Source organism: Bubalus bubalis, chromosome 1 (genome assembly GCF_019923935.1).
Source record: "Bubalus bubalis isolate 160015118507 breed Murrah chromosome 1, NDDB_SH_1, whole genome shotgun sequence".
Classification (NCBI taxonomy): Eukaryota; Metazoa; Chordata; class Mammalia; order Artiodactyla; family Bovidae; genus Bubalus; species Bubalus bubalis.
The window spans coordinates 74,673,370-74,700,911 of record NC_059157.1 but is presented as its reverse complement, the minus strand read 5'-3'; positions in this window follow the sequence as shown (position 1 = coordinate 74,700,911).

The window sequence follows — 27,542 nt, the reverse complement described above, 5'->3', positions numbered from 1 at the left end:
TACAAAAGTTTTGGGCTTCCACATTTATAAAATTGGAGTTTTCTTTTTTCCTTGGAAACATGGAGGATTATCTTAAGCATATAAAGATGAAAACTAACCTAATTTGGGGAATTTTTTTTATAATCTCTGAATATTTGAAATTAGTAGAAAGTTGGCTTGTTATTGAACTTACTCTTGGCTATCAAAGCATATTGTATATAGTTATGAGATAATCTATTAAAATTTTAGTGAATCATCTGAGAATGCAAACAAATATTAGTAATTGTTTAACCAAAACATAGTTAGAAAGCTAAGCCTGTAATAGAATACCAAAATCAAAACCAGGCTGCTTATCATCCTGGGCAATGTTCTGAGAACTTACTCTCATCTGTCTATGTTGTTATTAAAATGAGGCACTAAGACTAATATTTAACATTTGTTATGATCATTGAGGTATGTATATAGTGGAAATATTACTTTCTGTGACCTTCACACTCTTGCTATTAATAAAATCTAATAATTATTTAGATTTTTGTTACACACTATGGTGTTTTTGTTGTTGTTGTTGTTTAGGGCTCCCTTGATGGCTTAGTAGTAAAGAATCTGCCCGCAGTGCAGGAGACCTGGGTTTGACCCCTGAGTTGGGAAGATCCCTTGGAGGAGAGCAACACAACCCACTCCAGTATTCTTGCTTGGAGAATTCCATGGACAGAGGAGCCTGGCAGGCTACCGTCCATGGGGTCACAAAAAGCTGGACACGACTGAGTGACTAACACTTTCACACTTTTCACTTTCATGGTGTTTTGTAAGATGTTTTATTATTTATATTATTAGAACCTCACAAAAAATCCTGTGTTGTAGGTGGAGCAACATATTTGTGGCCTTTTTTCCCCCATAGATAATGCCTGAACACTGCTTACAAACAATAAAAATCACGTTTCTTAGGCCTTGTAAAAAATAATAATGTCTTAATAATTGATAGTAATTCCTTTAGTGGGCATTTGTGTTAGGTTCTGGAAACTAATAGAAACTAATGGGCACCTGGAGCAAGGTGACTGAGAGCAGAGTTGTTCATAAAATTATATAGGAATAATTTTTGAGAGGTTATAAGATGACAAAGACTATATAAAATTTTCAGGCTGGATCAGAGATGAGGCAGATGATCATTTATAGGTATAAATAACCTCAATCATAGATAATAGTAAAATAATTAAGAAGTGGTAAGCTGTACTTATTATCTTTTTAATATAATTTCTTTAACCTTAATTTGTATAATTTAATTTTTAATAATGGTTAGTTTAACAATCAGTTTGCAAACTTTCTGAAAATCTTAAAATTAGTTCTTGTGACCTGGTATAAGCCAGTATCTGCAAACTACTAGATTAATGGAAGATATGATTCCTTCAAATATTTGAGGAAACACCATAGAGAAGAGTAAGAATTTACTATTTTATTCCAGAGGGCATCACCAGGACTGGTTTATGAAAAATATAAAATGGCAGATTTATGATCCATTTTAAGACTAGACTTTTTAACAGTGAAATTTGCCAATGTGATTGACTTCTTTGAGCAATGAATTTTCATAGAAAGCATCCAAAGAGCTACTTTTAACTGACAATGTGTAAGAACAGGCTGAATGACCTCAAAGTGTGATTTTACAGAAACCATCCAGAACCAACCATTTCTGCTCTGGTCAGAAAATGATGCCTTCCAACTCTAAGGTTTAAATGGTTACTTATCAGATTTTTGTTTGTATGAGTTCTTGATACATGATTTCAAATAAAATATGCCAAAATTCATTCATGACAAATTTCTTACTGAGCTCCTTGGATTCAGAGCTGCTTAAAAATGAATTGGAGAGAATAAATTTTAATATTTTTACTGTTGGCAAAAAGTTAGAAATATCAGGATTGGCTTAGATCCCATCAGTCTGATGTTTCCCACAGGTATAAAGGGAAAGCTAGGAGAATAAATATTTTCCCTCATTTTCCTCATACTGTCTTCTAAAGAGCAGGGAAAAGAGAATCGGGATAACCAAGAAGAATAATGTGCCCACTCTCCTCTCAGAGTCTGGCCCTGGCCCTGGCTTAAATGTTCAGGATATTCAAGGGGAGAAAAAAAGATGTGATACTAACTAGGGGAAGCTGTATATACAGATTTATGTATTTGCAGAGATGTCTAAAATAGATGCCAGAAATGGAAAAAAAAAATGGTGAAATACATGGCTCTATCTAGGTTTTGATAGAAAATTGAGAGGCATTCATAAATCAAATTTAACTAAAAATAAAGGTGTCATTTGAGTAATTTGAATATGCATGTACTTTTGTCTCAAACTTCCTTGTGAATTCCAGAATATTTTAGTATCATTTAGAGATTCAGCTTTGAAAGGCTTGAGATAATAACTTAGAGGTTCACACACACAAAAAGAATCTGGGTACAATCAGGGTAAAGAGGAGCTATGGATAATAAGCTGGTAACCACAAATAGCATAACATATAAAGGTTCGAAGGACAATTGTCCATTCTTGATACATTTTGACATTTACCTTTCAATCAGATATTCATAATGTTTTAATATGTCAAATTATATAAATATATAAAAAGAGATGAGGTATAAATATCATCATGAGGCTAGCTTATCACTCTCTTTTAACAACTTGAAACAAAATACCAAGTTCTAATCTGCTAGCCTTAAAGCAAATTTCTATTGAATCTAGATAAATTAATCACTAGCATTAAAAATATATATTGTTGGGCTGCAATAAGGATATGGGTAAGGAAACCAGTATTTTAGGCCATACATTTTCATCTGCCTAAGAGCTGTGCAACCATTGCCACCAAAGTATAGCAAAAGAGAGTGAATGAGTGCCCCTAGGGAGGCACTGGAGGAACCATCCAAAGAAGTCCAAGATCATTTTGAGGACTTATATCTAATTTTTTTTAATCAGTGAAAAAAATTGTGATTTGTACTCTATTATACATCCATATTTATTACAATTAAGATAAAAATTAAAAATGTTTTTCTCTAACATTTTTAAGATTATTGGATATGGCATAAAGGTGGACCATGTACACCCTCTAGCTTCACACAGACCCTGGCATAACACTCTGTACCCTGAGGGTTAGGCAGACCCCAGTTTGAGAAGCAGAGACCTCCAGGATGACATGCCATCTCTTCTCTTATATATATGCATTTGCATAGGCACAGTACAGTTTATGTGAGTTTTGGCATTTTCATAAACACTTTACTTACTTTAGCTGAATAGGCGGAGCTACCCACAGGTCATAAGATCAAAAGGGACATTGAGGAGGCTACTTTGTCGGGTCTCTGACCTTCAAATTCAACCACATTTAAATTTTCAAAGACATATGAAAACACAGATTGTTATATAAACTGCAAAAAAAGGATTCCACAGTAAGCTCAGAAATTCATCCCATTTTAGTACCAGGAAGTTCCTTCTTCAATACAAACAAGATGCATTTTAATGCTACATGTCTTAGAAGTCCATAAAAATACATTCAGGTAATTTAATTTAAAAGTAGCCACTTGCATTAAAGGCCATCAATTATATCCTTCAAAATGGCAACAATTTTACTAGAATATCTCTAGAACATACATGGTATTGACAGTGAAATTAAAACATCAGCCTAATTTTTGGTTGTATTGAAGCTTAATCAGATCAGATCAGATCAGTCACTCAGTCGTGCCCGACTCTTTGCGACCCCATGAATCGCAGCATGCCAGGCCTCCCTGTCCATCACCAACTCCCGGAGTTCACTGAGACTCACGTCCATCGAGTTATTCTTTTCGGTTGCCAGTTAAAATGAAGATTTTTATTTCACAAAAAGTAAAACAATAATTTAAACAAAAAATAAATATTGTGCTATGCCAATAGGTTAAATAGCAAGAAGGATAAAGACAGGTTTATTCTTCTCAAGGAAAAAAACTAAAGAAAATCTATTCTGTGTTTATGTCATCATTCAGAGTTGTTTTAATAAAGCTTTCTGTTTCTAATTTTTAAAAACTAGGATTGTGATCATATACTAATTCCAAGTCCTACATACATCTTCTTTTAAAAAGACAAATCTATGACTTTCTATTATCATTCAAAAGTAATAGTTGCCTGTCAGTAGCTTTCACTTTTCACAAAGTTCCTTCTTGGAGTGTCCCAAATATTCTGAAAGGCTGGTATAACTATAACCATTTTATAAATGAGAAAACTGAAACTGAAGGGGTATAAAAATTGTAGCCATCTCAGAGTAAGTTAGTGGCTTTTGTGACTTCAATTAAGATTTATCCAATACTTATGCTGTTTCTCTAATAATCTTATATTTTTCAGGTATTACTAAAATAGATGTCATAAAAACATTAAAATTTTCACAGAGCTTCAGCTTAAGCTTCATGAATAAAATTCTTGTAAAAATTCCACAAAAGAGGCAAAATAATATCTATCTGGTTATGTTTTAAATATAAAGCTGAGAAGTATAGTTAGTGGTCTCTGAATTTGTGGACACAAATATATTTTCTACTTATTTAGCTTTTTGTTTATTTTTAAATATCTGATGTACAATGTATCACATTTTCTAATTTATTTTAAAATATTGTTTATAATGGATTAATTTTTAGAATCAGATAGGAAAGATCTTCAGAACACAAATTAGTAACGTACAGGTCCCAGATAAGTATCTACTGTTAACCTCTAAATTTTTAGCAGCTTACAATTGAAAAGCATTTCCAAGAGTAGAGTAACATTTTCCAAAATGTGTCCCATGGACTACATTTCCAACAAGCATGCTGGCTGGGAATAAAATAAGTTTAGGAAGTATAATGACACATTATATCTTTTTGTAAAGTCACAAAACATATTAGCATCTTAAAGACTGAGAAAACTTTCATTGAAGAAACATGTTTCCTGGTTTTCACATGACATTTCTAAAATGGATGCAACCTTAGAAGCTTTTCTTTTTTTCTTGGTAACGTCTATTAACATTCATCAGAGATAGTGTTGGACAATACTGTCTTAGTTAGTCTTCAAACAAATCCTGTGAAAGGGATGACATCATCCGTACCTTTCTGGGACCCATCAAGGTCACCAAACTAATAAGTAACAGAGGAAAGACTCGCACTCCGATCTTCAGGCCAAGTCCAGAAATTTTCTCTTTCCACTTGGCTACAGTTCTTTCTCATCGCCACCAGCACCTTCATGCTCCATTTATTTTTAACCCATATGTCCCATGCTGAAGGAAATTGCTTGTGCTGCCACTTCATGCAGCACTTTAGGATCTTGCTCCAATTTTAAGAGAGAATTCTGATAACAGAATTGCTGTGTTAAGTATTTGTTTAATGCTAAAGCAGAAAACCACTCATGAGTAACACAGGCAGTTAAATGGTACCATCTGGAGCAAAAGGCATCTGCAAGTATCCTTATTTAAGAACTAGTTTACAAATAATAACAGACCCCTGGAATTAAGCAGTTAGCTCCTTTGTCATATATAACAGCACTCAAGGGAAATAGCTTACTTCATTGCTTTTAAATGTTCAGAAACAGAAATACTAGGATATTTTAGCTCTTTCCTTAGAAATGACAAGATGAGAATCTCTTAAACCAATAATACCAAGTAACAGATAATCCACTTCCTATTCTCCAGTTCCATAAACACAAACAAGAAATAAAGTTTCACATCTAGAAGAGGATGAGCAAAGAAATTAAACCTAGTTTATAGCACAATAAAGAAAGAACAGATGCATTTTGGAATTAAAAAAAAGATGAATCAAAAGACTCACTTCATAACAAACAGAAATATTGTATAAATCAGACAAACTTTCTAGTTATTATTTGTGGCAAATTATGTTTCCAATTTTATACTTTGCTTGTCTGCATAGCATTCATCAAAATTAGATTCTGATTATTTTGTACTCTGTATGGCATATCGTGTGTGCTCAAGAAATATTTATAGAATATATCATTGTAGATGAAAAGAAAGGTAGAGATAGACATAGGCACAGAAATGACAAAGACTATAATCAAAGACTATTCCTTTATGGAAAGAAATGCAAAGCAATTCTCAGACCTAGAAAATCATAGCTCCTTAGGGCAATGTTTTCCTATCTTAAAATGGCAATATCTGTGCTGTACACTGTACTCTAAGGTAAACAGAAAGATATTGCTTGAGACCAGAAAAGACCAGCCAGGGGCCGTTGACGGTGTTACGCTGGCAAATGGAAGACTTGCAAGGCCATACCCAGACCTATGGGGATCAAACTCTCTGCCAACTTGGCCCCAGAAACTCAAATCTTCTCTTTCATTTGCATTCTACCAATCAGTGGCATAGACCTCATTGAAAGCAGCTTTTTTTTTTTTTTTTTTTGCCGTGAATTTATTTGTTCATGTCCCTTAAGTTAGTATTGAACAAGCATATTAACATAAGAACCCCAGCCTTACTTGTAGAACCCTACTGCTACTGCTAAGACACTTCAGTCGTGTCCGACTCTGTGCAACCCCATAGACGGCAGCCACCAGGCTCCCCCATCCCTGGGATTCTCCAGGCAATAACACTGGAGTGGGTTGCCTTCTCCAGTGCATGAAAGTGAAATGTGAAAGTGAAGTCGCTCAGTCATGTCCGACCCTCAGCGACCCCGTGGACTGCAGCCTTCCAGGCTCCTCTGTCCACGGGATTTTCCAGGCAAGGGCACTGGAGTGGGAATACCTAAAATTACCCAGTATCTGTTTTCATCCCAACATGTTTTTTCTTTCCTCTGTAGACAAAAGCAACTTTTTTAAGACAATTAGATTTGAATATGTACAATACCATCATTAAAATATACTGAAATCACACACATACACATAATTCATAAAAAAATTCTCAAGATCTTAAACACATCAGTAATTTGTTTACAAATTTATATTTTTATTACCATACTTTTCTGTAGTGTAATGTACATCTCATAGTCTAAGCTTAAGTATTTTCCTCTCACACTCTTCTCAAAAGAAGATCGCATCAGTGTCTTTGAGAGTTAAAGGAGGTGAGATAACGAGGGAAAATGCTATGAAAATCCCAAACAATTATAGAAATGTAAATACTGTAGAGCAAATAAACAAACCACCCAGGAGGAATATAGATAGAGAGAGAGATTAGAGAGAGAGAGAGATTTTGTAGTTGTTGTTGAGTTGCTAAGTCATGTCTGACTCTCTGCAACCCCACGAACTGTAGCCTGCCAGGCTCCTCTGCAAATGAGATTATCTCTGCTAGAATACTGGAGCATTGCCATGTCCTTCTCCAGGGGATTCCCCACCCATATATTGAACCCGTGTCGCCTGCTTTGGCAGGTGGATTCTTTACCACTGAGATACCTAGATATATATATAGATACGGATACTGAATATTAGATTGTTTCTGACTTTTCATGAATAAATACTCTAAGTCTCTCTTGTTTTTTCTCTTATTAGCTAATTTATTCTACTTAAAAATATTATGATAAGTAGTTATGTAGTTAGAATTGCATTTTTATTTTAAGAATAGCTGTTTGATAAGGCTCCTTAAGTGTCTTCTCATAGATACTTTGTGTCTATATACTGTATGTGTATTTGAGAGAATACTGACTTTCACCAGTGCACCTTCAGATGGACAATGCTTTAGAATGGGTAACACAATCTAAATCCTAAATTTCCTTCTTAAATTCTTAGAGGAAAAAGTATTCTTTTCCACACATAGCTCCATTTTCCTTTTCCTCCCTAATTCCTTGGCCCCTTGCAAACCTCCACGTCCTATGGATGAATAGTACTAAGGCCTTTTCAAGTCCTTTTTTTTTTTTTAATTTAAATTTTCTATTTAGTAAAGATCGTGGTTAAAGTCTAGATAGTAGGTATAGAAAATCTTAGCTATGTAAATTCCATCTCTTCTCCTTAGGTTCTGCCCTATTGCTGGGATTTTGTGTTGTCCCATATAAATACAATTATTTAAATACAATTACTAGAATAAAGAGGGACTTCCCTAGTGGCTCAGAGGGTAAAGGGTCTGTCTGCAATGCAGGAGACCCTGGTTCGATCCCTGGGTTGGGAAGATCCCCTAGAGAAGGAAATGGCAGCCCACTCCAGAATTCTTGCCTGGAAAATCCCATGGATCACGGAGCCTGGTAGGCTACCGTCCATGGGGTCACAAAGAGTCGGACGCGACTGAGCGACTTCACTTCACTTCACTCACTAGAATAAAGAGAACACAGAAGGAAGCGTTATGTCAGTTATAGTTCAAAATAGAGTGACAACGTGGTTTGGAATATCTAGCAACTCAGCTTGACTCAATTTCCTCTGTTCTGTTTCTGAAAATCTGTCCCATCAAATCTCTTGCCCAATTTATAGGACCTGGGGGATATGACGTGTGGGCAGTTACTTTTGGAGCTAGAAAAGTGTGGGATTGGGAAAAATTCCCCAAAGCCTAGTTTCATCAAACTCCCTTCATGTTCAGTAGATGAGTAAATGCCCCTAGGTGGCTTCCATGATATTTATATATTGTGCTTTGTGCTTTTAACTTCTTCAGAGTGCTTTCACTTTTTTTTTTCATCTCATGGCTCCACATTTCTTTGGGTACCTGGAGTGATTGACTGTACCATATATTGTGCTTATCATAGCTTACACAAAACTTCCTATTTTGGTAACGTTTAAGATGTTCTTTGTATGCTGTGACACATTTTGGCAATTTGGGCAAAGAGAAAGAAAGCATTCACTAATATAGTGTATTTGCAAATAGGTACAATAAGCTAGCTTTGCATAATGCTAGTAGGAATCAAAAGGTTTAATTTACAGAATGAATGACTGCATAATGCAGTCTTTAAATATAGAGAAAAAATAAGCCCTCTAAAAATGAAAGGCAACTTGGGCACTGTTTTTTTTTTTTTTTTTCTTTTTTGCATAAATTCCTTAGAAGCTTTCATAAACTCATCTTTTTTCCTCAAGGTAATTGTGTTTAAAAGAAACCTGGAAAAAGCTAAATAATTGATCTGTACAGGCTTAAATGGAAACAACTTATCCTGTTCATTATGGGTGGGGATTGTAAATGCATGAATATGATTGATGCATTTATTATACTTGGAAGGATGGTGTTAATGGGGTGACTTCCTGATGTTCATGCCATTTGCTTTTGTAGAGCAATACATATGTTAAATTATTCAATGGTTAATTGTGGGGGTTGTTTGATTTTTATCAGACATTTTTATTTCCAGCACTAATTCAAATTTTAGTATTAAGTTGTAAAATAGAGTTCTAAAGTTGTAATGTGAAAATAAACTTCATCTGAATAAAAATTATGTCATAACCAGTATCTGATTTCTCTAGTGAACATATAATTTCCACAGGAGCAGTGAAATATGCAAATATTTACACATACACACACAAACATCTGCTTTTGAAGTCCATATGCAATTGTGTGAGTAGAGAGGGGGTTATGTCACATCATTTAGTTTCTGAACTATGTCTGGTTTAAACCAAGATTTAAATGCATTTGAGAAACTGAGCCCTTTCAATTTATATGATGAAGATACATTTACATTAATTAATCAGAACTATTTATATAACACTTATTATGTGCCAGGCTCTTCACTAAGCATTTTATGTGTAAAAGTTCATGTGATTATGTTAAGAAAAGAACGAGATGTATTTTATCATTGTTCTCACTGGACAGATGAGAAAACAAAGCACAGAATGCTTAATGGATTCAAGGGTGCATGGTAGCATATGGATAATCTCCATGTTAGATAAAGGGGGACAGAGAGCTTATCTGTCTTATTTGCTCACTGTCGTTTCCTATCGCCTAGACCTAGAACACTGCAACAAACAAAGTGGCCATTTAGCCTATTTTACTAAATGAGTAAATCTCACCAGATTATCATTGATGCCTATTGTTGGAGTGAAAAATCTCAATTTTTCAGGTATGACCATGTTGGTTCTACTAGTGATAAAAACAGAAATAATCAATCCATTTTATAAATCTAAATACCTGGAACAACCAAACAAAAAAGAACAGAAGGATAACGGTACATTGCAAAGGGTATGCCTTTGTCTAAGCAAACTCATCTAAGCTTTCCTTTAAATCTAAAATTTTAGAATGTAGGGGGAACGAAATAAGATCAGATTCTCTTTTAGCTCACTCTCTTCTTTCCCTTTTATCCTCCCTTGCCACCAGCCATACCTTTTGGACTAAACATAACAACTTGTTTCACTCTTTCTTGTTTTTGTTGTTGTTTTCCCTGAAAGTGGAAAGAAACAGAAATTCCAACTGTGTTCCATTTATTCAGACATTGAACACAAATAACTATTTCATCTTTATTCAAACTTCCTACCTCCACACTTTACACTCATAATGAAACCAAACATTTTATTGAGAAAACAGATGCAAGCAGACAAAATCACCTCATTTTTACAGATTCCCCAGCCTAACTGCCAGTGTCCCTGTGTATCTGGCCTGTTTTCTGTCTTTGCTCCCACTGAGGAATAGCCTCTCTTGTTGTCATCCCTATTCATCCCTCTTGTCTATTTAAAGGTAATTGTTCTGCAATTATCTCTTTGATCTCCTGCACCATTAATTTCTCCCTCATTCCAAAACCATTTCCATCAGCATACAAGCAGGCTAAATTGTACTCACTTTTAAAAATAAAAACTCCCTTGACCCTCTATCTGTTCCTCTGTCACAGCAAAATTTCTGGTGGAGTATAGCAGGAAGTCTCAACTCTTTTATCTCCCATTCTTATCTCACATAACAAACATAATTAAAATTTAATAACTCCAACTGTACTTAGAAAAAAAATCCAAATTCCTTAATATGACCCACAATATTTTAAAGAACCTGACTCCTACTTACCTCTTCCCATTTCACCCTCCTCCAATCACACACACTATGCTCTTCACAGACTCATCTTTCTCTGTCCCTTGAAAAGCCAAGTTGTTTGCAACCTTAGGGCAATTACCTGCTGTTGCTTCTGCCTGGAGCACTTAACTTCGTAAGTATCAAATAGCTAGTTACTTTTCATTCAAGTTATATCAAATGCCATCTCTTTAGAGAGGCTTTCCTGAACTCACTATGTGAGATGCTTGTATTACTTATCTTTAGCTAGGTGATGAATCACCCCCAAAATGCTGCAGTTTAAAATATCAATAACACAATTGCTTTACCATCATCTATGTATCTCACCATTTCTGTCAGGACTTCAGGAAAAGCTGGATTGGGTGTTTTCACTCAGAATCGTGAAGTTGTAGTTCAGATATCAGCTGGGGCTACAGTTATCCAAAGGCTTGACTGAGGCTGGTAATCCACCTCCGTGACAGCTCACCCACATGGCTAGCAAGTTGATATGGGTAAGTTGGTTTCTCTCCAGATGGATTTCTTCAATAAACTCTTTGTGTATCTTACAATGTGGAGATTGAGATTGATTTTCTGCAGAGCAGGCAGTCCGAGAGATCAAGGCAAAAACTTCAATGCCTTTATGACATGGCCTCAGAAGTAACACACCATATTCTCTTGATCTTACTGGCCAGCAATGATTAAATATGGGAGAGTTATACATAAGGATATGAATACTGGAGGGCACTTTGGAGCTTACTTTGTTTTGTACTGTTGTTGTCTTTTTACTTAAATTTCACCACCCATTCCTCCATTTTGAATAAGGATTCTTTGCTATTAAAGTTCAGTAGAGTAGCAGAATACAGTAGTGTCTTGATCAACACTTGTTCTAATTTCTAGCATGCAGATGCTGACAGAATGAGAAAAAAGAAAACATTTCCCAGGTTCCCTTGTAACTAAGCTTCAAGATATGAATTAAGTTTACCCATCCATCCAGTCATACTGGCATAAGTTCCTAGTTTAGAACTTAGTCACATGGAAAAATAGGCAGGATAAGATCCATATTACTGATCTGCCATTATTACTGGTAACATTTCTGGCAGAGCTGATTATTCTGGGGCAAGTAATTATAAGAACAGCTTTTTGATTCAGGAAATTCCTGATTACAGAAGAGGCAACAGCTGTCTGGGTACTCCATTTCTACAGTATGGTTTTGGGAGTTGTCCTAGCATTCAGCGTTAAGTCTCTCTCTCTCTCTTTTTTTTTTTTTTTTTCAGCATTCCCAGTGATTTAGGAGCTACCATTATCTTTTAATAAATTACTTTCTGCTTTCCTTACCTAGAGTTCCGTCGTCTTTAACTAAAAACCCTAATCATTACAAGTTACATTAGCTGTGTCCGCCAAAACAATGCCTAGGCAGTCTCGGGTGTGTGTGTGTCTGTGTCTGTGTATGCACACGCACATGCATGCCTTATATATAAATGTCTGCATCATAACAGCTCTCTCACCTGTGGAAAGTGGTGCCTGCAGGAACTTTCAATCTCTCCTTTCTTCTCTGCTGTGGGTTTCAGATTTTCTCTTGATTTCCTTCTCTGCTCGACTCAACTTATACTTTCTATTACTGTCTCCTATGCCCAAGTTCACCCAACAATAGGAGAGTTAGTGGTTGCAAAGAAAACACAATTAATAACTGTTTTCATTCAACCCTTCCCACTCTCTCATTAGAAAGTTCTAATAGTCTTATCAGAAAAAGGGTAAGTTCCCAAATTCAGATACTTGTCCCACTTTCCTATCATTTTTTTTCTTTCCCATCATTTTTTTCTCTATCATCTAAGACCTCAAGGTCTTAGATCTTTTACACTGCTGCAATAAAATATTTAAGAAGATATCAGTCAAAATTGTTCTGAAATTTAAATTCATCTCACTTCAGTACTCAGAAATTATCATTAATGTTCATATCTTCCATAGACTCAAATAGAGAAAAATAGTTTTAAAATTTGGATCTCTATGGGTTTTCAGGGAGAGGTATAAGTAGGAAGCAAAGGATAAATAGCACAGCAGGAAAAATTTTTTACCTAACCTCCACTTCCTACTTCCTTGTATTTATTCACTACCAAAGGCTGTAGAAATTTTCAAAAGTCCCATGTGTATGAGTAACACACATGATCTTGGGACTGTGTGAAAAAGTTAAACAGAACATGCATGAAATTACTATTTAACAAGCTACATAGGAAACGCCATGGCCTCCTTATTTCTGCCTAGTGGAGCAGTTGCTTTCAGTTTAGACTTTTCCCAACAAAGAGACCTTAAAATCCTATGCCTATGGCCACAACATGCATTAGAAAAGCAGACAAAGATTTCAGGGAATGGAATGACAGAGAATTGTAGAATCGCACAGTTCCAGCCAGCATTTGGCAGAGCATAACAGATAACAGTAAAACCTCCCATAGTATTCAATTGATAAAGACTCAGTACTTAAAGACTGCTTTGAAGACGTGTGTAATAAAATACTAGTGAAATGGGGTGCCTAGAATGCCTGGTGAGGTAGGGCTTTAATTTGTTTTACAGAGCAGAGTACCAGCTGCTTCTCTGTTTAGAAAGAGGTAAAAAAGTCATCTTAAAGCCATTCTTCTCTACTCTGTGCAGTTATGCAAATGTAAGACATAAAGTCATTCCTCACTGAACAAATCTTCTGTTAGACTTAGCAGGGCTGCACCTAACTCTTGGTAATCAGAGCCTCAGAAGTGGGTGCACCAATTTGCATAAGGAACTCATGGTGAATGAAGGAGGCAAAATCTCAACCACTTTTTCCTGATTTCAAAATTAAGGAAAACTGTTCAGTGAAGAGAAGTAGCCTTGACTAAATTTGCTGACATTTCAGAGACTCTAAGAGGAATTCACTGGGAGTCAGCAGAGAGAGACTAGCATTGACCTGGGCTCAGTGGGATTTCTTAAGGAGGGATGGCTACAAGTATCCTGGTCTATGATTCTAGAAAGAGTAACAGAAAGCTATAAACCTGGGGCTCAAATACAGAGCACCAATATAGTTTGCATAAAGACCTGAACCCTTGAATGCACCTTCACTAGAAAAAAAAGAGCATTCGATAGTAACACTATGGTGATAAAAATGCAGTGAACTTATTGGACTCTCCTGATATTCCCTCTTTTCATCTGGCTTTCAGAAGCAGGACTGTCTTGTGAGCCATGGCAAAACCTTGCAAGACTAGTATCTTCCTGATCTAGTTTGTATTTGTGTACAGACTTCTCAGGATTATAGTATTGAAATGTGGTGGTATGAGATGATGCTAGTGACATAGTAAGAAGCCAGAATTCAAATCTAGGAGAAATACCAAAAAGAATTTTTCCAGTCATATAGAGTAATTATTTCAGAGTTTTAGGGTGTAGTTAGGGTTTAAGTAGTTGGGCTTCCCTGGTGGCTCAGAGAGTAAAGCATGTGCCCGCAGATGACCTGGGTTCAATCCCTGGGTTGGGAAGATCCCCTGAAGAAAGAAATGGCAACCCACTCCAGTACTCTTGCCTAGAAAATCCCATGGATGGAGGAGCCTGATAGGCTACAATCCATGGGATCACAAAGACTCGGACATGATTGAGCATCACACATGCATTGCCAATCACAAGAATTAATTTACCCCTCCCTCCACCCCCAAATACTCCAGTATCAGTCCAGCAGAGATCTTGACACATCTCAAGTGTTCAGGGTGGTAACAGGCCTCAGATATCTGTCATTCGACAAAAACTTCCCACATCATCATTTACTTCCTAGTTTTCTGAGAAAACTCATGAAAAGTCTCTCTTCTCTTCAGTTTGTCTGTCTTTTCCCTGCACAAGTTTAGGCTTAAAGAGAAAACAAACCAGCGCAGAGACGAGTGGAAGTGGGAATTGCCTTTTGGGGTCCTTACCACCACTTCAACACTTGGCCCTGTCCATAGAGGCGGTCAAGAATTCCACAACACAAAAAGTTCAGAACTGAGGACTCAAAATTTGGTAGCATTCTTGGGTTTTAGGAAGAAGTGAGCTATAAGACTTCTTACATCTTTCAACTTTACTAGTAAGAACAAAGCACAGATTAATTTAATATCAATAGAGTGTCTTGCCACTTCATCTCAAGTTAAATATACATACCTCCAACAGCTATTTTTATATTTAGATACCTTAAGTAGTGGCCAATATCTCTCATTGTTTAGAATAAACAAAACTAGGTAAGCCATGGTATTTATTACATGTTGTTGGTTCTGCCTCAAGGTGGCACAAATTATGATTGCTTCAGAGAAAAGAGAGGAAAAAATTATTTATTAGAAACAGTAGGATAGTGATATAGAAATAGAAACAGGCAGGTAGACTCCTGAAACTAGGGGGTAAAGTGGAAAGAAAACATTTAACCCTCCCCCTTCCAAGCTTCTGTATCACTCTCGAACCTTTGACCTCTATGAGGCTGACTCCCAGGCAACAGGTATTATACCATTGCCTTTTGGGATAAAGGTTAATAACTATCCCTACTGCCCAGTCCATAAGGGGAGGAAATTCCTCAGTTTTATTGATATTGGGGTAATGATTTTCTGTTTTGCCAAGCTGAATCTCTGACTTTCATTTTTTGTTCCTGAATTCATTTCTGTCCCAAAGGAAACATCGTTTTTCAAGGTGATTCAATTCTACTTGACTGTACAGATTTTGTAGCATTATTGGATTAAATCGGCCTTATGGGTTTACCTTGGGAACCCAGCCACCATTTATAACATTTTCTATGGGGGAAATGCATTTCAAGCTCGAAACTACCAGATGTACAAAAAGCTCATTAGTAAACCAGTAACGTCCTTTCTTTTCTGTGCCTTGCCTTTGCCTGTGAGAGAAACAACCACACTGGTATGAACTACCTTCTTTTAACTAACTTCTTTTATCAGTTGGAATGCTTTTGTCTGTAAGTGATAGAAGACACTACTAAGTGGGGCTTAAACAATAAGGACACTTATTATGACATTTAGCAAGAAGTCCAGAGAAAAGCAGATCTAAGAACAGGCTCAGCAGCCTAACAATGCCTTAAAGTACCTAAGCTCTTTCTAACCTTCAGCTTTGCCATGCTCTACACGTCATCAATCTCCCTCATCCCCAGTCCCTAGGCAGCAGCAACTCCATGCATTAAATCCTCATAACTACATCCAAAGACTGGAAAGCAGAGGGGACTGAGGTGTTTTTCTCCTCATATATCGTTCTTTCATCAAAAAGAAACCTTTCCCAGAAGCCTTGCAATAGACTTTCTTTCAGGTCCTATTGGCCAAAACTGAGTTAAATCCAAATGAAATCCTGGTGAAAGAGATTGAGATTATGGCCTATATGCTTCATGTTTTCTACACTTGGCTGGAGTGGGGCTCATCTTCTCTGAGCACATTTTTTCCCAAACTTGAACAAAATGAGGGTTTAATTAGGAAGGAGAAGCGATGACTGGTTATTGGTAGGTAACCAATAGCATGTCACACTGTAATTTTACTCCTCTTTATGTTCTCTTGCTTGAGAGGTTTACTCTAGACCAGTAACATATGGCACCAGGCTACAAAGATGAGACTTTAATGGGATACAAAGCACATTAACAAAATGTGTGCTAAATTGCAATGCTATGGTTGTGCTGCAAACTCGATGTTGTGAAATTATATTCCTGATTAGACAATATAAATAGTGAAATGCCAGTTTGAATGTTAGAGTGATTCATTGAGCTTAAAGATATAAAGCATGGAAAGCTCCCTAGTGCTAACTATGCTCACTTTTCACTGACCTATGTCCAAGGAGCCAAAATTTAAACCATGTGAAATTCACATCTAAACAAGAGTGTTGTTAATACGGCACTTACTACACAATGAACTCTTGGCAGCTTTTCAATGATTAGTGACACAGAAAATCTTTGTCCGGGGACTATTAGCAGTAGTTTTCTCAAAGCAATACCCCTTGAATTAGAATCACGTATATAACCAACAGCACAATCACCAGATACCCTTCTCCAGTAAAACTCTCAGATGTTTTGTTTAATATTTATCATTACTCTGTAAAGATCATACTCCTTATCACAAGACTGTGCAAAGATAATTCACATATTACAAAGCACAGCTTAAGCCATCCTCTTTGTCTTAAAAAGGTATTACAACTTCTACCATAGGCCCCAAAGAGAGGAAAACTGGGTTCTAATACCTACTTAACTCCAGGAAAGTAATCTGACATACACTGAGCTACAGAAAGACTTGATATTACCCATGTCTAAAATAAAGGTACAACACTTAAATACACAGAACTAAAAGTCAGGGGTCTTCTAGAAATTTTCCTAAGAATACAATGTGGACCACAGAAGACAGGATAATTATTCCAAAACTGTGTCACTGCTTGCAACTTTTGACCAGGTCTGGGTGTGAGAGAGGATATACCTTCTGTATGCTTCTCTCCCCTAACTTTGAAACATGCAGTCATGAAAACCATGTGCCATTATGACTATCTTTGACTCACCTCTCTTCTTTAGGGGCTTCAAGATGAGTGAAGAATGGATTCCCATAATTATTTATTGAATTTCAAAAATTTCTTCTCCCAAACTTCATTTGGGAAGTGAAAATAAAAAGATTGTCAAAAAAACATAGTCTTTTCACTTTGTCTGATCCTAGTGTATGCCTGAAAGTGAAGAAAGCAATTCTTAAAGAACATATAACATACCGTTTCTTTTTGGACAAAACAAAAGGAAGAGGAAAAGACAATAAAGAGAAGGATACACTTAAATGCACACAACGACACACTTTAAATGGGAATGAAATATTTTTAAACTACAGTGAAAATGGTCATAGAAATTTCAGTCACTGGCAGTTAATGCAATTTTAAAATTAGAAATAAAAAAGATGAGGTAACCAAAAACTGTACATCATCTAAATTTTAATCCCTAACGGCTATATTATTTGCAATGAACATGATAACACTTCAGTGTCCTGTCAAATTTGAATTATGATCTTTATCAACTTATCAACAATTATTTATTGGCGCTTCAGCACTAGGCTTGGCTCTGAGTTAAGAAATATAAAGAGCATGTAAAAAACAGTCTGCTTCAAAGAGTTTATACCATAGTTTGAGGGACTGTTATACTTGAAATAATACAGCATAATATAGGTACTATATAAATTAAATGCTAAATTTACATGCAATCTAAAATGTGACACATATTCATACATTTCATATATTTTATTTCTCGTCTGCTTTTCTCTTCTGTACATTCAGTTCCTCTCCATTACCTTGGCTATTGATCTTTTTAATGTGGGTGAAACGCCAGGCCTAATGTACTGTAGATTCTGTCTGAAGCTTGTGTTTGTGACATTCTCTGCCTGTCTTTAAAAATAAAACTAAGCTGAGATATTCCTAAACTTTTTAGAACATGAATAACTTCTGATTGCTTAGAAATTATTTGGAGTTACTTCTCAGGAAAGAACAGACGTTTGTAAAGCTGAAGAACTAATTGGGCTTTGCACAGTTCTGTCAAACATGGGAAAGCTTCTGTCTATCCAGACACCTGGCAGAAAATAACAAAAGGTTTTCACTGACATGCAAAGCAAGAGTTCATTGAATTTTTCAAAATTCTATTTTCAACACTATGTTCATTAGTTGAGCTTATCTTTCTTGTTCCTAATTATGTTGTTTTAGATGCTGAAAGCGTTACTTTTTAAAAACATGTGTAACCAATTACAAAATTAATAAATATCTATGCTTAATTGGAGGATGGATAGAGCTAACATTATGATCCTGAAAAAAACCTCAACAAAGTAACTATGATATTAAAATATTTTTTAAAAAACTATATATGCTTTAAAAAGTGAAGTATCTAGTTATAATTATTTCTTTTTCCTTTCAAGAATTAACCAACTAAATACAGCTTTTGTTAACTCAGTTCTACATTCTAGCAAATGTGGAAATCTTATCTAATTGTTTAATTGGTAAATTAAACAATTTACTAATTAATTGGTTAATTATTAAGTAAGTATATTAATTTACAAATATAAATTATAGTAATTTCATTACTACAAATCATTTTCAAAATATTTTCCTCCTGAAACTGAGAAATTTGAATTGGAGATGCATAACAAAACCTCTACTTGGTGAGTCTGTTATGTATTGATAGATAAATGTGTGAAAAATGGTTTTAGTCTCATTGAAAGGGAATTGTCTTAATAGCCCTATTTCTTCCCATCGTATTGTGAAATAATATTTTAATTGTTCAACAATTCCTATAAATAAAAGGAAATTGCCTTTCTAAAAAAGTAGGCCAATAAAATAGGCCAACTTGTTTATGAAGCAAAGTATTTTCATCCACTTGCTCATAGTTCTTGGCTTTTGACAAGATGTCTCTGACATCTGAAATGGAAATATTCACTCTATAATTATACAACTTTATATATTTTTTCATATATATATTCATGCTAAAAAATTTTAGATGAGCTTATTTGAATAATGCAGGCCATCCATTAAAACTGAGGAATTTATTCAACTGCATTTATGATTCATAAGTATATCCTCATATGACATTGGAACTTTTTCCTACCAAACATTTTGTACATTGTTTTAAGGTTACAAAACTTTTTTTTTATATTATCACCTTTTGGCCACTTATTCTAAGCCAATTCCTGAACTCGTCATCATTCAGTCGCTCGGCCATGTCCAGCTCTTTGCAACTCTATGGACTGCAGCATGCCAGGCTTCCCTGTCCTTCAACCATCTTCCTGAGCTTGCTCAGACTCATGTCCATTGATTCGGTAGGTAATCCATGCTCTGCATCATGGTCTGTAGCAACTAAATTATAAAGAGATGACAATGTGCAGCTGATCAATGATCTAAAGAGATATAGATGCATGTGTGTTCAGTTGTGTTGGACTGTTTGTGACCCCATGGACTGTAGTCCACCAGGATCCTCTCCCCATGGAATTTTCCAGGCAAGAATACTGGAGTTGAGTGCCATTTCCTTCTTCAGGGGATCTTCCCAACCCAGACACTGAACCCATGTCTCTTGCATTTCTGGAATTAGCAGGTGAATTCTTTACCAGTGAGCTACCTGGGAAGCCTCTAAAGAGATAGGCAATTATTTAACGCTGTGCTTTAAGATAAGAAGGGAAACTTTATAAAATGTTAGAAGAGTAGTACTTTCAAATGATTTACAGCTTTCCTAAAAACTGTGTAGCCTGATCACCTTTTCAGTTTGAACTTGCTTGTGGGCCTCATGAGACTAAAAATGGTTTCCAGAGAAAACTGTATTTTCAGTTACCAAAATTTTATTACCATCATTGAGACATATTTATATTGAGACATTTAATTAACATTTAATTTATTATAATAAATCTCATGGTCTTAACACTCCATTTATTTCTTCCCATTATTTAGGAAACATAACTATCAAAATATTATAAAGTAATACATATATTAGTCAATGACAGCCAAAATTATGCCAAATAATAAGCAACCCTAAAGTGTCAGTGACTTATAAAAACAAACAATTCTCTTCTCATACATCAAACTATGGGTTACCCATAGATCTACATATCTCAGCTGGGCTCACCAGAGATTGATTAGGCTGGATTGATTTCCAGAAGGTCAAGTTCAGTTCTGCTCCATTTGTCTTTTTCCTTGTGGGACCAGCGACTACTCAGGGCATATTTCTCTCATGGTGGACAGTGGAATCTCAAGAGATGATGCTTATTACACCACTACACTCAAAACCAGCTCTTATGTTATGGCTGCTCATACTCCATTTGCTAAAGCAGGTCACATGAGCAAGACCAACATCAATGTGGTGGGAAAATCTATCGCACCTATCCTGGTAGAAAATAATAAAGTATTACCTGGCAAAGGGTTTGAGTGTATAATTCAATAATAGGGAGAATAAATATCTTCCAGAATATCTCCATATTTTATGACAGATGTTCATGACTTTAAATTTGGGAAATATATGTGCATAACTTGAGGAAAATACTCTTGATCAGTAAGATAAAATTATCCACTTGTAATAAGAATTTAAAGTTGAAAACTTAACTGGAATTTGTCAATTTATTTAACATGTAATTTTAACTTACAGGTAAGTTTCAGTTCAGTTCAGTTCAGGTGCGCAGTCCTTTCTGACTCCTTGTGACTCCATGAACCACAGCATAACAGGCCTCCCTGTCCATCACCAACTCCCGGAGTTCACTCAAACTCATGTCCATTGAGTCGGTGATGCCATCTAACCATCTCATCCTCTGTCATCCACTTCTCCTCCTGCCTTCAATCTTTCCCAAAATCAGGGTCTTTTCAAATAAGTCAGCTCTTTGCATCAGGTGGCCAAAATATTGGAGTTTCAGCTTCAACATCAGTCCATTCAATGAACACCAGGATTTATTTCCCATACGATGGACCAGTTGGATCTCTTTGCAGTCCAAGGGACTCTCAAGAGTCTTCTCCAACACCACAGTTGAAAAGTATCAATTCTTTAGCACTCAGCTTTCTTTATAGTCCAACTCTCACATCCATACATGACTACCGGAAAAACCATAGCCTTGACTAGACAGACCTTTGTTGGCAAAGTAATGTCTCTGCTTTTTAATATGCTGTCTAGGTTGGTCATAACTTTCCTTCAAAGGAGTAAGTGTCTTTTAATTTCATGGCTGCAATCACCATCTGCAGTGATTTTGGAGCCCCCAAAAATAAAGTCAACCAATATTTCCACTGTTTCCCCATCTATTTCCCATGAAGTGATAGGACTGGTTGCCATGATCTTAGTTTTCCGAATTTTGAATTTTAAGCCAACCTTTCCACTCTCTTCTTTCACTTTCATCAAAAGGCTCTTTAGTTCTTCTTCACTTTCTGCCATAAGGGTGCTGTCATCTGCATATCTGAGGTTATTGATATTTCTCCTGGCAATCTTGATTCCAGCTTGTGCTTCATCCAACCCAACATTTCTCATGATGTAATCTTCATATAAGTTAACTAAGCAGGGTGACAATATACAGCCTTGAATTACTCCTCTCCCTATTTGGAACCAGTCTGTTGTTCCATGTCGAGTTCTAACTGTTGCTTCCTGACCTGCATACAAATTTCTCAAGAGGCAGGTCAGGTGGTCTGCTATCCCTGTCTCTTTCAGAATTTTCCACAGTTTATTGTGATCCACACAGTCAAAGGCTTTGGCATAGTCAATAAAGCAGAAATAGATGTTTTTCTGGAACTCTCTTGCTTTTTTATGACCCAGCAGATGTTGGCAATTTGATCTCTGGGTCCTCTGCCTTTTCTATAACCAGCTTGAGCATCTGGAAGTTCATGCTTCATGTATTGCTGAAGCCTGGCTTGGAGAATTTTGAGCATTACTTTACTAGTGTGTGAGATGAGTGCAACTGTGCGGTAGCATTCTTTGAGCATTCTTTGGCATTGCCTTTCTTTGGGATTGGAATGAAAACTGACCTTTTCCAGTCCTGTGGCCATTGCTGAGTTTTCCAAATTTGCTGACATATTGGGTGCAACACTTTCACAGCATCGTCTTTTAGGATTTGAAATAGCTCAACTAGAATTCTATCACCTCCACTAGCTTTGTTTGTAGTGATATTTCCTAAAACCCACTTGACTTCACATTTCAGGATGTCTGGCTCTAGGTGAGTGATCACACTATTGTGATTATCTGAGTCATGAAGATCTTTTTTGTATAGTTCTTCTGTATATTCTTGCTACCTCTTCTAAATATCTTCTGCTTCTGTTAAGTCCATACCATTTCTGTCCCTTATTGAACCCATCTTTGCATGAAATGTTCCCTTGGTATCTCCAATTTTCTTGAAGAGATCTCTAGTCTTTCCTATTCTATTATTTTCCTCTATTTCTTTGCATTGATCACTGAGGAAGCCTTTCTTATCTCTCCTTGCTATTCTTTGGAACTCTGCATAAGTTTAATTAACATGTAATTGCATTGTAATTGCATTGTTAACATACAAGTACATTTAGATTATATCTTCCAGAACCAAATGAATATAACATCCAGTATCACTTGAAAAATTAAGTTATTTAATGAAGACATTGTCTGAAAAACATACCTTTCCCTCTTGATGTTTGGAAATAGAAAAATAATTTTTTTCTGGCATAATTTTAGGGCTAGAATCACTCAATAATAAAAATCCAGCATTTTTTGTTATGTGCTAAAGAAAACACTTTTAAACTGTGAATTTATGATACTTACATAAATCCCTCTATTTATGGGATTTCCCAGGCAAGAATACTAGAGTGGGTTGCCATTTCCTCCTCCAGCGGATCCTCCTGACACAGGAGTCAAACCCATTTCTCCTGCAGTGCAGATGGATTCTTTACCTTCTAAGCCACCAGGGAAGCCCTGCTGCTCAGAGTGTGAAAAATAAAAAGGCTGATAACATGATTTTTTGTTTTTGTTTTATATTTTCAGTACATGCATTTCTAAGCACTGAAAAAGTGTTAGTCACTCAGTCATGTCTGACTCTTTGCAACTTCATGGACTGTAACCCACCAGGCTCCTTTGTCCATGGAATTCTCCAGGCAATAATACTGGAGTGGAACCATTCCATTCTTCAGCAGATCTTCTCAATCCAGGTACTGAACCTGGGTCTCCTCATTGCAGGCAGATTTTTTACATCTGAGTCACCAAGGAAGCCCAAGTATTGAAGGTGCTATGTAAAAACCACTATATAGTGTTGGGAAGTGTTCTAATTTCATTCTTTTACATGGAGCTATCCAGTTTTTCCAGTACACTATTGAAGAGGCTATTTTTGTCCCATTGTATATTCTTGCCTACTTTGTCAAAAATAAGGTACCCATAGGTGCTTGGGTTTATCTCTGGGCTTTCTACCTTGTTCCTTGGTCTATATTTCTGTTTTTGTGCCAACACCATACTATCTTGATGACTGTAGCTTTGTAGTATACTCTGAAGTCAGGGATATTGACTTCTTCAGCTCCATTCTTCTTTTTAAAGATTGATTTGGCTAGTCAGGGCCTTTTATATGAATTGTGAAATTTTTGTTCTAGTTCTGTGAAAAATGCAATTTGATACAGATCACATTGAATCTGTAGATTGCATTTGATAGTATAGTCATTTTCACAATATTGATTCTTCAAACACAAGAACATGAAATATCTCTCCACCTGTTTATGTCATTTTTGATTTCTTTCATTAGTGTCTTATAGTTTTCTGTATACAGTTCTTTTGTCTCCTTAGGTAGGTTTATTCCTAGATCTTTTATTCTTTTAGTCGCAGTGGTGAATGGGATTGATTCCTTAATTTCTCTTTCTGATTTTTCATTGTTAGTATATAGGAATGCAAGTGATTTTTGGTTATTGATTTTGTACCCTGTGACTCTGCTAGATTCACTGATTAGCTCTAGTAATTGAAATTAAAAGACACTTACTCCTTGGAAGGAAAGTTATGACCAACCTAGATAGCATATTCAAAAGCAGAAACATTACTTTGCCAACAAAGGTCTGTCTAGTCAAGGCTATGGTTTTTCCAGGGGTCATGTACGGATGTGAGAGTTGGACTGTGAAGAAGGCTGAGCACCGAAGAATTGATGCTTTTGAACTGTGATGTTGGAGAAGACTCTTGAGAGTCCCTTGGACTGCAAGGAGATCCAACCAGTCCATTCTGAAGGAGATCAGCCCTGGGATTTCTTTGGAAGGAATGATGCTAAAGCTGAAACTCCAGTACTTTGGCCATCTCATGCGAAGAGTTGACTCATTGGAAAAGACTCTGATGCTGGGAGGAATTGGGGGCAGGAGGAGAAGGGGACGACAGAGGATGAGATGGCTGGATGGCATCACCAACTCGATGGACATGAGTTTGAGTGTACTCCAGGAGTTGGTGATGGGCACGGAGGCCTGGCGTGCTGCGATTCATGGGGTCGCAAAGAGTCGGGCACGACTGATCGACTGAACTGAACTGAATCTTCTGATAGTACCTTTAGGGTCTTCTATGTATAATATCATGTCATCTGCAAAGAGTGAGAGTTTTACTTCTTATTTTCTGATCTGGATTCCTTTTATTTATTTATTTTTTCTTCTCTGATTGTTGTAGCTAGGACTTCCAAAACTATGCTGAATAATAGTGGTGGGAGTGGGCACTCTTGTCCTGTTCTTGATCTTAGAAGGAATGCTTTCAGTTTTTCACCATTGAGAATAATGTTTGCTGTGGGCTTATGAAATAAAGACCTAAATGTAAGACCAGAAACTATAAAACTCTTAGAGGAAAATATAGGCAGAAAACTCCATGACATAAATCACAGCAAGATCCTCTATATCCCACCTCCTAGAGTAATGGAAATAAAAACAAAAATAAACAAATGAAACCTAATTAAACTTAAAAGCTTTTGCCCAGCAAAGGAAACTATAAACAAGGTGGAAAGACAAGCCTCAGAATGGGAGAAAATAATGGCAAATGAAACAACTGACAAGAGATTAGTTTCCAAAATATCAAAGCAGCTCATAAAAGTTAATACCAGAAAAACAAAAAACCCAATCAAAAAATGGAAAAAGACCTAAACAGACATTTCTCCAAAGAAGACATACAAATGGCTAAAAAAATACATGAAAAGATGCTCAACATCACTCGTTATGAGAGAAATGCAAATCAAAACTGTAGTGAGATATTACCTCATACAAGTAGGAATAGTCATTATCAAAAAATCTACAAACAATAAATGCTAGGGAGGGTATGGAGAAAAGAGAACCCTCTTGCACTGATTGTGGGAAAGTAAATAGATACAGCCACTATGGGAGACAGTATGGAGATTCCTTTAAAAACTAGGAATAAAACCACCATATGACCCAGCAATCCCAATACTAGGTATATACCCTGAGGAAACCAAAACTGAAAAAGACACACGTACCCCAGTATTCATTGCAGCACTATTTACCATAGCTAGAACATGGAAACGATCTAGGTGTCCATCAATAGATGAATAGATAAAGAAGCTGTGGTACACATATACATTAGATTATTCAGTTCAGTTCAGTTCAGTCGCTCAGTCGTGTCTGACTCTTTGCAACCCCATGAATTGCAGTATGCCAGGCCTCCCTGTCTATCACCAACTCCCGGAGTTAACTCAAACTCACATCCATCGAGTCGGTGATGCCATCCAGCCATCTCATCCTCTGTCGTCCCCTTCTCCTCCTGCCCCCAATCCCTCCCAGCATCAGAGTCTTTTCCAATGAGTCAACTCTTCGCATGAGGTGACCAAAATACTGGAGTTTCAGCTTTAGCATCATTCCTTCCAAAGAAATCCCAGGGCTGATCTCCTTCAGAATGGACTGGTTGGATCTCCTTGCAGTCCAAGGGACTCTCAAGAGTCTTCTCCAACACCACAGTTCAAAAGCATCAATTCTTCGGCGCCCAGCCTTCTTCACAGTCCAACTCTCACATCCATACATGACCCCTGGAAAAACCATAGCCTTGACTAGACGGACCTTTGTTGGCAAAGTAATGTCTCTGCTTTTGAATATGCTATCTAGGTTGGTCATAACTTTCCTTCCAAGGAGTAAGTGTCTTTTAATTTCATGGCTGCAATCACCATCTGCAGTGATGTTGGAGCAGTGGCTGAGCAGGTACAGGAGGACCGAGAGGAGCTACTCCACGTTCAAGGTCAGGAGGGGCGGTGGTGAGGAGATACCCCTCATCCAAGGTAAGGAGCAGCGACTGCGCTTTGCTGGAGCAGCCAGGAAGAGATACCCCATGTCCAAGGAAAGAGAAACCCAAGTAAGATGGTAGGTGTTGCAAGAGGGCATCAGAGGGCAGACACACTGAAACCATAATCACAGAAAACTAGTCAATCTAATCACACTAAGACCACAGCCTTGTCTAACTCAATGAAACTAATCCATGCCCTGTGGGGCCACCCAAGATGGATGGGTCATGTTCGAGAGGTCTGACAGAATGTGGCCCACTGGAGAAGGGAATGGCAAGCCACTTCAGTATTCTTGCCTTGAGAACCCCATGAACAGTATGAAAAGGCAAAATGATAGGATACTGAAAGAGGAACTTGCCAGGTCGGTAGGTGCCCAATATGCTACTGGACATCAGTGGGGAAATAACTCCAGAAAGAATGAAGGGATGGAGCTAAAGCAAAAACAATACCCGGTTGTGGATGTGACTGGTGATAGAAGCAAGGTCCAATGCTGTAAAGAGCAATATTGCATAGGAACCTGGAATGTCAGGTCCATGAATCAAGGCAAATTGGAAGTGGTCAAACAGGAGATGGCAAGAGTGAACGTCAACATTCTAGGAATCAGCAAACTCAAATGGACTGGAATGGGTGAATTTAACTCAGATGACCATTATATCTAGTATTGTGGGCGGGAATCCCTTAGAATAAATGGAGTAGCCATCACGGTCAACAAAAGAGTCCAAAATGCAGTAATTGGATGCAATCTCAAAAACGACAGAATGATCTCTGTTCATTTCCAAGGTAATAGAATATTATTCAGCCATAAAAAGGAATGCATCTGAATCAGTTGTAACAAGGTGGATGAACCTAGAGCCCATTACATGGAGTGAAGCAAGTCAGAAAGTAAAAAGCAAATATCATATACATATATATGCATACGTATATACCCACTCCAGTGTTTCTGCCTGGAGAATCCCAGGGACAGGGAAGTCTGGTGGGCTGCCGTCTATGGGGTCGCACAGAGTCGGACACTACTGAAGCAACTTAGCAGCAGCAGCAATACATATATATGAAATCT